This window comes from Rhinolophus ferrumequinum, chromosome 2 (genome assembly GCF_004115265.2).
Source record: "Rhinolophus ferrumequinum isolate MPI-CBG mRhiFer1 chromosome 2, mRhiFer1_v1.p, whole genome shotgun sequence".
NCBI lineage: Eukaryota > Metazoa > Chordata > Mammalia > Chiroptera > Rhinolophidae > Rhinolophus > Rhinolophus ferrumequinum.
In genome coordinates this window covers 53466330-53479601 of record NC_046285.1, presented here as the reverse complement: position 1 = coordinate 53479601, position 13272 = coordinate 53466330, and positions in this window count along the sequence as shown.

Sequence of the window (13272 nt, the reverse complement as noted above, 5' to 3'; positions counted from 1 at the left end):
ATCCTGACATCACTGAGGCACGGAAAGAAGCCTGGGACTACCTAGCTCTACACACCTTGTTAAATAGATAGTTAGATTTTCTTAATAAAGTACTGTTGTTTGCAGTTTCTTTTACTTACAGCCCAAAGATGCAAAGTATAACACTCACAGAAACTGCGTTGAACTTTCACTCAGCAATTAAGGGCTGAACAACAGATGTTCCAGATATTATGCCAGATCCTTGGGATCCAGTGGTGAAAGAGAGTCACTCCCCTGAGGGAGTTTACAGTCACTTGGGAGAGACAAACTTGTGAACAGCCTCTTAAATAGGAACGACATCAAACTCAGACTGAATGGGATAAGATCATCTTCCCAAAAGAAGTGGCATCTATGCTGACTTCTCAACGATGAGAAGTTAACCAGGTGAAAGGAATGGGAGACAGTGGTGGGTAGTAGGCATACTCTAGGCCAGAGTACAGAAGAACAGAGTGTTAAAGGGTTCAAGATAGATGAGGAAATAGAGGCATATTTAGAGTATCAAGAGAAATGGAAGTAAGAGTGGAGAACAGAGGAAAGAGGAGGAGTGTTGCACCATGAGTTGGGATGTAAACAGAGCTATGCTCAGCCACAAAGTGCTTGTAAACCAAGTCAAACTTGTTCATCCATTCTTTAGCTGATACACATATTGGCTTTGCATGTGGCAAAAGGACTCTCCTCTAGCCAAGACCGGAGACCTCAGTTCTCTTCTACTGATGAACAAATGTTCTTTCAGTTCAACATAAAGTCTTCTAATAATCATAACTGCTCGCAAACGCCTTTGAGGTAATGTGCTTCCCTGCCCCAGAGGTGTGCATGCTGACATTTGGCCTGTGCATCATACAGATACTTAAGTCATCAGTTCAAACTTCGTGTTAATAATCTTGAGAGTCTATAAGTATTGACCACTTGCTTTAGCCACCAGAGGACATGGTTTGCAGAGAAAATAATCACTTTGGCTTTAAACTCCACCTCCGGGAGGATCTACAACAGATACTAAATCTTAAAGGATCTACTATTGTCAAATGCCCATAAGCAAGATAGAGCCAGTCACACCTCTCTGCCTTAGCCAGTCCTTTAAAGGCCTGAGTGAAAAAGTCACCTGTTACATTTATGTATGTCTTGTGGGAGAGGCAGCCTCAGCGGTTTGGTGGGCATGGCTTCCTCCATGCTGTGAACTCACCAAGGACAGGATTAGTGTCTGAGTCATGCCCTCCTTCAGGCCTAACCCTGGTCACCCCCACCAGGATCCTGAAGAACTGATGATTTCTCCAGAAGCCAAGTCTTCGAACTTGAAAGGGTTTTCCATCCAGAGTGAAATGAGAGGAAGTAAATGACTGAGACTATCTCATCTCCCCCAACAATCCCTCACTCAAAACACAATTTTCAGAAAAGAAAAAAGAAACACAGACATAGAAAAGAGATTTGCTCAAAGCTAGACAACAAAATAATGGCAGATCCAACACAGAGCCAGGTCTCTTATCTCTAGTTCAGTTAATTTCTACCAAGAAATACTACCCTGCTATAATTCCTTTAGAACTTTGCTCTGATTCTGGATAGGTGAAGAACACGGGGGATTATATAGATTAGGAAAGAGGGATATGTCTCCACCTCTAGTCCATGAGCCTTATAAATAAAGAGGCAAGAAACTTGGTGGAATGCATTCGAACCACGCCTCACTTGGCAGGGACAAGATTTCCTCTCCCCACTTCCCCATGACATACTCCAGATTTGGATGTCTATCTAGATTTCAAAGCTTTCTCATTGTTTTCTGTACTGACCACTGAGCCTTATTGGAGATTGCCATTTCACAAATATTGTTGAATGTCTACATGGGCAACACTGTATAGTTAAGATAAGCTGACTGTTTTGCTAACAATGAACAATAACAATTTTCAGTGGTTTAACAGAGTAGAAAGGTTGGTCTAAATTTGAGATGGTGGGAGGGCATTGGCAGAGCAGAGGAGGAGGATGAGGAATACAGTGAGAAACAAAGTGGAGTCACTATGGTCAAGATGCTTAATTATTAACTTCAGATGGGCTGAGACATAAGGCAACGATTATCCTTGTCTTTACTCATACTGGGAACTTAAACTTTTTAACTTTCTAATTCTATGTCAATCCCTGGATGTGTATCAGTATGTTGTGTGTTCATGCCTGGACATAATCAAACCCCAAATTAGTCATCTGAATGACATCAAAAAGAAAATGTTCCATTGTCTAGACCACTAGACATCTGATAAATACCACTAGACGTCTGATGAAGACTATCTTGGACCAATCTGGATGCTGAGAATGCAGAACTGATTCTTCTCAAGAATGTATTTTTTATAATAAAAAATCTCAGACTTTTCTTTCTCCTTCAGAAAACTCTGGGTATTGCCTACTTGTGTTTCTGGTTTGCAAACCTAAGACCCTTGAATAAACCTTTATCATCTATTTCTAGCCAAATTCTTTTTGAGTATGTTTGACAAGAGGTGAGGGCCTCCCCTCCAAGCCATGATTCAGACGCCCAGAGTCTTTCCATCTTGTGTGTCCACCATCTTCAACATGTGGCAGCTTTTGAGCTGCTATGGCTGTATGAAAAGGGGATCGCATAAAGGATAATTAATGAAAGTTTTTATGGACCTGTCCTGGAAAAGATACTGAGTTCTCGTGCTAGAAGATAGGCTAGAACTCAGTCAGCTGACCGCAACTAGCTGCAAAGTTTACTAGGAAATGTGGTCCAATTGTGATTAGGAATACAAGGAAATGAATTTGGGGGTCATCTAACAGTCTTTCCCACACAGACCCTATGATCTCGGTGAGCGGTAAAGGGATGGATCAGATTGGATCATTTAACTTAGGGAATTCAGAGACTTGTGAAAAAGGCAAAACCGTGTAGAAGTGACTACAAGATGGAAATGAGGAAGGCCTGGGTGATGGCAAACTAAGAAGTAGCCTACCTGAGCGGCTCTAATATCGGGTCACAGGATGTAGAATGGACTACGATGTCTGCTTGAGTCACCTTGTGAACTCTAACAATCACAGGTGAGGAAAATGTGCGTACTTGAATTTCAACACATGATTAATCCTCCATGTGAAATACGGATTCAAAGCTGTGGGCAAATATTTACTCTTCAATTGCATTTAACCTGTTTATAGCCAACCAACCCTTAAGCCTTCTAACCCTAATCACCATTGTGCCAAAACAATCCACATGCTTTCTATAGACCAGAACAGAGCAGAGGGAAATCCCTTTAGGAAACACACATACAGGCTATTCAAGGGGAAGGCATGGTTTTTCCTTTTCCACTCTCTACCTTTATTTAGGAAATCAGCAAATTGAGAATTTGGTGAATGTGTCAAAACTTAGATGAGTAGAAGTAAAATTTATCTAATCTGGGGGAAAAACGGAGCCCAAACTGTGAAAAGCGGTCTTCTCATTGCTCCCCAGCTTCTTCATGTCCTGTTAATTCATTTAGCAAACAGCTTCCAAGCTCTCAGACCAGGGTTAGGACTGAAGGGGTGCGGGGCCTGAATCAGACACTAATCCTGATGTTAGTGAGTTCGCAGGCTAGTAAGGAAAGAAAAGGAAAATATGACTCCACTATAGAGGGAAATATGGAACGGGCCAGAGAAGACAGGTGAAGAAAGGGCTAGAAGAGAAAGAGAGGCTCAGAATCCAGTAACTCAAAAGACATACAAAGGTGTCTAATCCAGTGGCTTAAGTGGTCACCTTTGTGGGCCACAGAGACCTTTGAGAATCTGGCAAACTTAGTAGATTTTCTCCTCCCGAGAATAACACACATGTGCTTATGTGTATAAAATTATTATTTTATAATAATTTATTATTTTACTTACATCAGATGTACATACCCCTTTTCTGGTCCAATTCCTTCATTTTATAGTTCTTCATTAATTTTTTGAACAGGTACTTATCGAGCACTTACTTTCTAGAAGGGACTATTGAAGGTGTTGGAGGACAGCAGTGATCAAAGCACACAAAAGTTGCTGCCCCATGGAGCTGACATTCAGTGGGAAAAGACTAACAAAACAAGTAAAAGTCACAGCTGGGCAGACAGCGATATTGCCTCGGAGAGAAATAAGGTTCGGAATCGAATAGGCTATGCCCGTGGGGCGACATGAGTGAGGGGGACGGGGGATAGAAGGGGATGTGGAGTTACATTTTAAATAAGGTGGCCAGGGAAGATACTGCTGACAAGGTGACATTAGAGCTAAGGCATGTGGCTCCCTGGCCAAAGACGGTTTCAGGTAAAGAAAATACTAAGTGTCAAAACCCTGAAGTAGGGGGCCAAGAAGGAAGCCAGTGTGCCCATAGGAGTCGAGGTAGAGAGGCAGTGGTACAGAATATTTGACACCCAGAACAGTTCATTCTTTACACCTCTTCTTTTATCTGATGTTTTCCAATTTGTGAAATGAAATGAATAACAACACCAGCTAGAAAGTAAACATACATAGGCACTAAAATGGTCTTTTGTTAGATTTTGTATGCGTAGTTATGACAGTCAAAAGAATTTTTAAAAATAAGAATAAAAATATTACTGTACATAAAGGAAGAAGTAATGAATTAATACTTTTAATTGTATTAATATATTTTTAGAAAAGGAGAAAATGCATACTTTGTAATTACCAGTAACTAATAAATGAATTTTAATAAAATCAAAACAGCTGCAAAAGGTAAAATTTGGGCGATTATCAAATTGTTCTACTAATGTAACATTTTATTTTCTTGCCCCACTCTTTATTTTTAAAACAAAAAAATTGAGAAATTAAACTTCAATTTCAAAGATATTACTCAAATTGAGTAATATATACATATTTTTAAATTTGTATTAAATTTATTGGTGTGACATTGGTTGGTCAAATTATATAGATTTCAAGTGTACAGTTCTATAATACATCATCTATATATTGCACTGTGTGTTTACCCAAAGTCAATTCTCCTTCCATCACCATATATCTGCCCCCCTTTACCCTTTTCTATTTCCCCACCTACCCCCTTACCCTCTGGCAACCACTAAACTGTTGTCTGGGTCTTTGAGTTTTTGTTTCTTTGTTTATCTTGTTCTTTTGTTGCTTTCAGTTTTATAACCCTCATATGAGTAAAATCAATTGGTCTCAACTTCTTCTGTCAGACTTATTTCACTTAGCATGATAATCTCAAGATCTATCTATGTTGTTGCAAAAGCAGTATTTCATCTTTTCTTATGGTCAAGAAATATTCCATTGTATATATGTACCACATCTTCTTTATCCAATTATCTGTTGAAGGACACTTCAGTTGTTTCCCTGTCTTGGCCACCATGAATAAATGCTGCAATGAACATAGGGGTACATATATTTGTATGAATAAATGTTTTCAGACTTTGGGGGTAGATACCCAGAAGAGGGATTGCTGGGTCATATGGTAATTCTGTTCTTAGTTTTTTGAGGAGCCTCCATACTGTTTTCCATAGTGGCTGTACAAATTACATTCTCACCAGCAATGCATGAGGGTTCCTTTTCCTCTACAACCTCTCCAACACTTGTTATTATTTGTCTTGTTGGTAATAGCCATTGTAACAGGTGTAAGGTGGTATCTCATTGTGGTTTTTATTTGCATTTCCCTAATAGCTGGTGAAGTTGAGCATTTTTAATATATCTGTTGGCTATTTGTCTGTCTTCTAAGGAGAAGTGTCTGTTCAGGTCCTCTGTCCAGGTTTTTTTCTATTTATTTATTTAGCTATTTTTTTTATTACTAGTTTCAGGTGTACAAAACAATGTAATAGTTAGACATTTCATCCCTCATAAAATGATAACCCCTCCCCCAATCTATTGCCCTTCTGACATCATATATAGCTGTTACAATTCCATTGACACTATTCCCTATGCTGTACTCCATATCTCATGACTATGTATATATTAAATAATAGTTGACATTCATATATTATTCAGCTTTAGCTTCAGGTGTACAGTGCAGTGGTCAGGCATCTATACGTGGTCCCCCTAATAAGATAAGTGAACATCTGACACCCTGCAATATCTTTACATTATTGATTATATTCCTCAAACTGTCTTTCATATCCCCGTGGCAATATTGAGAATACCAATTTGTGCTTTCTAATACCCTTACCTTCTCCAAAGGTAGTGAGTTATCTCAATTGATTATTCACAGTCAGTTACAAATCAAACTCTTCTGTCGGGTTTCTTTAATTGGATTGTTTTTTGGTTTGATGAGTTGAATGAGTTCTTTATATATTTTGGATATTAGCCCCTTATTGGTGGTGTTGTTTTCTTGATGGCTTTTTTTGCTGTGCAGAAGCTTTTTAATTTGATATAGTCATATTGATTTATTTTTGCTTTTACTTCCCTTGTCTTTGAGGTCAAATTAATAAAATCCTCTCTGAAACCAAGGTCCAGAAGTTTAGTACCTATGCTTTCTTTTATGCAGTTTATTGTTTCAGGTCTTATATTTAGGCCTTTGAGCCATTTGGAGTTAATTTTGGTATATGGTGACAAATAACAGTCTAGTTTTTTCTTTTGCACATGGCTTTCCAATTTTCCCATCACCATATATTGAAGAGGCTTTCTTTTCACCGTTGTATGTTTTTGGCTACTTTGTTGAAAACTATCTGCCCATATATATGAGGGTTTGTTTCTGGGTTCTCAATTCTATTCCATTGGTCTGTGTGTCTGTTTTTCTGCCAATACCATGCTGTTTTGATTACTGTCACTTTGTCGTATAAATTGAAATCAATGGAGTGTGATACCTACAGCCTTGTTCTTTTTTTTTCAGGATTGCTTTGGATATCCAGGGTCCTTTGTGATTCCATACAAATCTGATATTTTTTTGTTCTATTTCTTTAAAAATGCCATTGGGATTTTGATGGGGATAATATTTCAAGTATGAACTAAAATGTGTACTTACCATGCAAAAATATTTCAATTTGTAATGTGCATTCTATTTCATTCTTTTTGAAGAAGACCCTTGGAAGAAAAAACTAGACGACTAAATTGGAGCCAGGGAATACAAATCTGAACTGTCTAGATAAGGAATTCGATTTTGTATGGTCGATAGAAAGCATCCCAGGAGGTGTCATATTAGCTCACCAACTTCTTCAGCTCTCCTCAGTTCAATTCTGCCCACACCTGTGAATGTTGCCATATGCAAAGCACTGTTCTCAGCCCTGAGAGGAGAATCCAGAGATGAATGAGGCTGGAACCTTGCCCTGGAACTCAGACTACTGGAGCTGTGCTCCAGAATCCCTGACTCTCAATCTTCTCTGTGTTCTCTAGTCTCCTCCAGCTGCTCTTGTAATCCATATTACACAGGGCCTTGACAAGCTCATCTCTCACTGACAGGTTCAAGGTTGACTGGTCACAGATATCTAAACCATTCATTAGTTGGATCCTCTGAGGTGTCTTCTTCCTGTAGAAACTGGATGATTCAGAATCTGCTGGCGGGAGTTATGATGTTTGAATGAGATTGATTGTTGAATATCTGAACTGGTAATAGAAAACATGGCAGCCTGGGGACTACTGATTAGAACATGTGAAGCAAAGGGGAAAGAACTATTCCACTTGACCCACTTATAGCTGACTTCTGATCCATGAGGAAAAGGCTTCTCCCTTCTGTTAATGGCTTTTTCTGGGGCTCTCATTTCTGCTCCTATGCTAGGCATGGCTGCTCCTCCAGCTGCCCTTCATAAGGGCAGAAACACAAGTTAGATAGCTGAGCTAACTCATTGTCATGCAGGGTGTCTGTCATGCAGGAGACCCTGCTCGCTGTGCCATTTGTCTTGCAGGGTGTCAGGCGGGGTCTCCGGTCCCGCTCCCCACATAAGAACGCAGGACACGGTGAGGCCAAAAAAGGAACACCCACGGAGCCATAGGTAGGGGAGTCATACCACTATACTCTCGCTGGCGGCTGGGTTGGAGACACAGGAAACAGGAGCCACACAATTCTCAACCCTCACTGCACTGCTCGCAGGCTCAGTCACCATCTTCTTGCTAGCCCCCATTTCCTGCTATCATAGCCACGGCAGTTATATTAGTGGCCAATGGCTCACTGGTCACAGCTGATGGCCAACTAGCCACAGCTGATGGCCATCCAATCACAGTCGATGGCCATTTACCACCTGAGCCAGTACCTTTCTATGTGAGGCCAAGAGCCTGGAAACTGCTTTCTGGGGCTCTGTCCCCACACTCCACCCCTACAGGGTCTCGCCTCACAATCTACGCGACAAGCGTCTTCCGCGAGGGGCCCTGTGCAAGGAGCCTGGAGGTGAATGCTATTTCCTGGACACAGCCAAGCTCTCTGGTCACAGCCAGGGTTTCTCAGGGCACCACCAGTACTTCTGGGCACAGCCAGACTTCCTGGGCTTCTTAGGGTACCACCAGTCTCCCCGGATACAGCCAGGGTTTCTCAGGGCACCACCAGTACTTCTGGGCACAGCCAGACTTCCTGAGCTTCTTAGGATACCAGCAGGCTCCCCGGGCACAGCGAGGGCCTCTAAGGGCACTGCCACTCTCTATGGGCACAGCCAGACTTCCTGGACACAGCCAGGGCCTCTCAGGGCACTGCCACTCTCTCTGGACACAGCCAGACCTTCTGGACTCATCCAGGCCCTCTCAGGGCACTGCCACTCTCTCTGGGCACAGCCAGACCTTCTGGACTCATCCAGGCCCTCTCAGGGCACTGCCACTCTCTCTGGGCACAGCCAGACTTTCTGGAATCAGCCAGGGCTCTCAGGGTACTGCCACTCTCTCTGGTCACAGCCAGACCTCCTGGACTCAGACAGGGCTCTCAGGGCACTCCCACTCTCTCTGGGCCTCTCCGTACCGTGGTAGAACAACAGCGGCTCACAGTCAAGGTGCTTACATATTCTCGATGGCAGCCGGTCAAAACACAAAAGCAAATATCCGCCAGTTCCACTACATTGTGGTATGTACCCAAACAGTCAAGCGGTCCATTAAATTAGAGATGAAAGACAATTCCCCATAGTCCATAGTCATTCACCAGTGCTGTCCTGGGGGTGAGGGATGACCTTGACCTCACCCTCATCTCCCATGGAAGACTCAGAAAGCGTTTCCTCCTGCATCCGGGCTGCCTCAGCAAGAACTTCCCAGCCCACAGGACCGCAACGACCTTTGCTTTCTCCAGCCTATGCTGGTTGAGGAACCGTCCAGGTCTTCCCACCCCTCCACGGGGGTCCAGCTCTCCAGCAGCTGCTCCTCCTGGTCTTCTAGAGACTGAGTGTTCATACGCGCAAATTGCTCCACTGCCCTTCGGAGAGCTTTGGCCAGCACCGTACCCTGCTCGCTGTGCCATGTGTCATGCAGGGTGGCAGGTGGGGTCTTCTGTCCCGTTCCCCACATAGTAACGCAGGACATGGTGAGCCCAAAAAGGAACACTCACGGAGCCATAGATAGGGGAGTCATACCACTATATTCTAACTGGCGGCTGGATTGGAGACACAGGAAGCAGGAGCCACAGTGTCCGCAACCTGCCGTCCTAACTGCAATCCGCACTTGCCAGCCACTATCTTCTTGCTAGCCCCCATTTGCTGCTAGCGTAGCCACAGCAGTTATATTAGTGGCCAATGGCTCACTGTTTACAGCTGACGGCCAACTAGCCACAGCTGATGGTCATCCAATCACAGTTGATGGCCATTTACTACCTGAGCCAGCACCTTTCCATGTGAGGCCGAGCCTGGAAACTGCACTCCTGGCTCTGTCCCCACACTCTTCCATCATGTATCAGAACTTGGATGAAATCCTAGGTGCTACTTGGTCTTCATTATAAATTAGCTTTATTCTCTGCAGATACTGTAATTTGGTGTGGACCACTGAAACAAAGTTTCTTTTTTATTTAATTTCTTCTGCTTGGAATTTTAAAAACATTTTCTTTTCAGTCATTAAATAAGTATTAATTGATTTACTCTGTTATTGTGGGGACAGAGTCCCAGAAAGCAGTTTCCAGTCTTGGCCTCATGTGGAAAGGTGCTGGCTTGGGTAATAGATGGCCATCACCTGTGACTAGTTGGCCATCAGCTGTTACCAGTTAGCCATTAGCCACTGATATAACTGCCGTGGATAATCTAGCAAGCATGGATTGCAGTCAGCAAGTGAGGTTGGTTGGCAGAAAAGCAGACAGCAGGTTGCGTGTCATGTGGCTCCTGCTTCCTGTGTCTCCAACCCAGCCGCCAGCGAAAATACAGTGGTTTGACTCCCCTATCTATGGCTCTATGGGTGTTCCTTTTGGCCTTACCATGTCCTGTGTTCTTCTGCAGGGAGGGGAGCTAAGACTCTGCATGACAGTTATGAAGTCTGTTCTATTTTCCTAATGTTTTATGTGTCCCAGGCTTGGAGGCCCTCACTGCCCTTTGGGTCCACCAACTTTGCTTTGGTGACCATTCCCATAGCATGTTATACGTAAGTGAAAAATGGCTCATCATTTTCAAGGGAAAAAGCCATTCATCTTCAAATTCAAGCATTTCGTTCAGGGAGTAGTAGATATGGGAGGTGCTCAATATATATCGTGTAAATGAATAAGTCACTTTTCTCTACATAGGGAATCTGCTTTGCTATATTCCATTTTTCCGATTAGGTGGATGTTTATGGAATTTTTCCTTTAGAATGATCAGCGGCAGAGTAGAAAATAGAACTATAGCAGATGTTGTCTGTGGTCTGTTCAAATCCCATTTGGATGACTGAGGGCTCCACAGGCGTGTGTATGTTTTCTTCTAATGACCTATACCTGCAACTCTGTGGAGGATTGCCCTTGAGACACTTTGCCCAGCTTAGCAAAGACTCAAAAGTGCCTGGAGTTCCCTCCCGACCCGCACACCGCCCTAGCAGCCCTGAGCCAATGACTGAAGCTGGAGTCTGAAACACTTCTCCCATGCCAAGAGTTGGGAAACTGAGTTGAAGTTTACATTTCAAACCTCCCTGGCAGCATTGGGTTGAGGTCAAGACTTTTCCAAAAATCACATTTTTATTTGTCTCTTCCTCTTCTCCCTTGTCAGTTTTTCCTAAGAATACTTCGTTTATAAAATGTTTGCACATAAATCCATGTCTCAATGTCTATTTTGGGAGAACCCAACTTCAGAAAAGAACTATGTATTCCTAATATATATACACCCCTCACCCCCCAGATCTATGTAGGTCAATTCATTTCTTTTTTGGTGGAGGCAGGAGAGAAACCACCTGCCATACAAGATTTCATTCATCTTTACATTCTCTCACCTAGATGTTACTCAGTTGTCTCACTTCAATGCCTTCATTTCCTTCTTCCCCCAATTTAAAATTTTCCATGCAAACACCCTGAATTTGGTTTAACCAGTCTTTCTGCCTAAGGTATTAAGATTGTCCCATGTGTGGACGATTGTCAAGGACTCTAGTCTTGCCAAATCTTATGCCACATTGCCACGGCTCTCTCTGTAGTTAGTAGCTGCCTAGAAACAGAACATCTGTTTAATTTAATATTCTAGAAGGCTTCCCAGATGACTAGCCACAAGAACAAACCTTCATAGACTGCCAGTGATATGGCTTGTGAGCTGAGCACAGTAAGTGCCGGCGAGAATGAGTCAAGTGTTAACTATATGTGTCAGGTAAGTCACCAACTGAAGTTTGACTAGTGGCCAAAAAATGCTTCAGTGCTGTCAGATCAATACCTTGGTGAACACTGAACTCGCATCTCTGCTACTGAAAACACTGATGATCGCTGAGCCCAGTGGAAGATGCTGAACAGAAGGGGAAAGGCATTTCTGAAATTGGTGGTTGTCTGTTCAAACAACAGACACTCAGTTACACTTATCAACTCAAGAGATATCCCCAGGCAGGGAAAAAAAAAAAAAAAAAGCTGGCTAGGATGATTACAAAGATTGGGAGAATAGATTTAGGTATTCCAGAGTAAGCTGGATCCCAAGATTCATTCTGTTACTGGAGAGTGAGTCCTCTGCGCAGTGTCCAGGTTCTTGGTGTCTGGAGCAAAGAATTGAACTAGACACAGAAATAAAGTTGTGAAAGAGTAGTTTATTAGAAGAGGTAGTACCCTTCAAAGAAATAGAAGGGATTGAGCAGTAGAGAATGGCTCAAGGGCCCGAGGTGACATTTTTAGTGTTGCAGAAAAGCGGCAAGAACCGAGAGACTCAAGCGGCACGCAGAGATCAGGGAGAACACAGCTTTATTACGCCGGCGGGCTCAGCGGGATTGTTCCCAAAGACTGAGCACTTAACGGGGTCGGGCGCTTTGGTTTATAGGGTTAGGCCTCCGGGTTTGGGGGGATTCGCGCCATTGCTATTGCGACGCTAGGGATTGGATAAATCTGGCCGGGGTTCCGGGGAGGTCCGTCTCTAACAGCTGTGATCGCTCAACATTGTTTTGACGGGAAAGCCTCTAACTGCTGTGTTTGCAGGAAATTGCTCCGATAAGGTATCAGAGGAGGAGGGGGATGGAAGCTCCTAGCGGTGCCCGCAGGAAAAAATGTCCCAACATTAGGAGAAAAAGTACACTCCAAAGAGTTTGGAGCGGGCCGAGCAAAAGAAGAGGCTCAAAAGGCTCTGACTGGCGAGGACTTGAAGTTTTCATCCTCTTTTCTCTAGAATGGGCTGTTCCTTTGCAGGTGTGGGACCACTTGATTGACATGAGGCTATTACCTCATCTTTTTTAAACTGTGCAGGTGTGAGTAACCGGTTTGATCTAGTGGAGTACTTTGTACCCATTTGTTCCTCATAGGGGTAGATAATTACAATGAAAAGGAGAAGTTTTGGACAAAGAAGGGAGGTCTTTTAGGTGTTACTATGGGTTATGCAGGAATGCAGAGACCTGATGCCCATCTCTAACTGCCTGCCTTGTTTTCCCCTTGAGAGATGTGATCCCCCTAAAATGTCTAAGGGGAGTTGAGGGACAGGAGGTCTGTTCTTCTGTATCTGCTTCCTGCTGGGCAGGGGTGTAGAGCTGTCCCTACCTATTGGGGAATTCATGGAACTCTCACCCTATCTGGTCTTAGATGAGAGAAAGTGGTCCTGAGATCTGCCTTGAAGACCATGTTGGCTTCTTCGGTTAGAACTGGCAATCTTGCTGGGGTATCCTCTGCATCCCCAAGATCCCTGAATGAGGAAAAATAGATTTTAATTTATAAATCTGTTAGCTCAATAGAGCCTGTGGCCATTCAACCAAACCAGTCATTCCGGTGGCATCAATTGTCCCAGAGCTGGGCCCAGAATGGGTTGGAAAGAACATTAGGCTTCAGTGATTACAATCAACAAATAT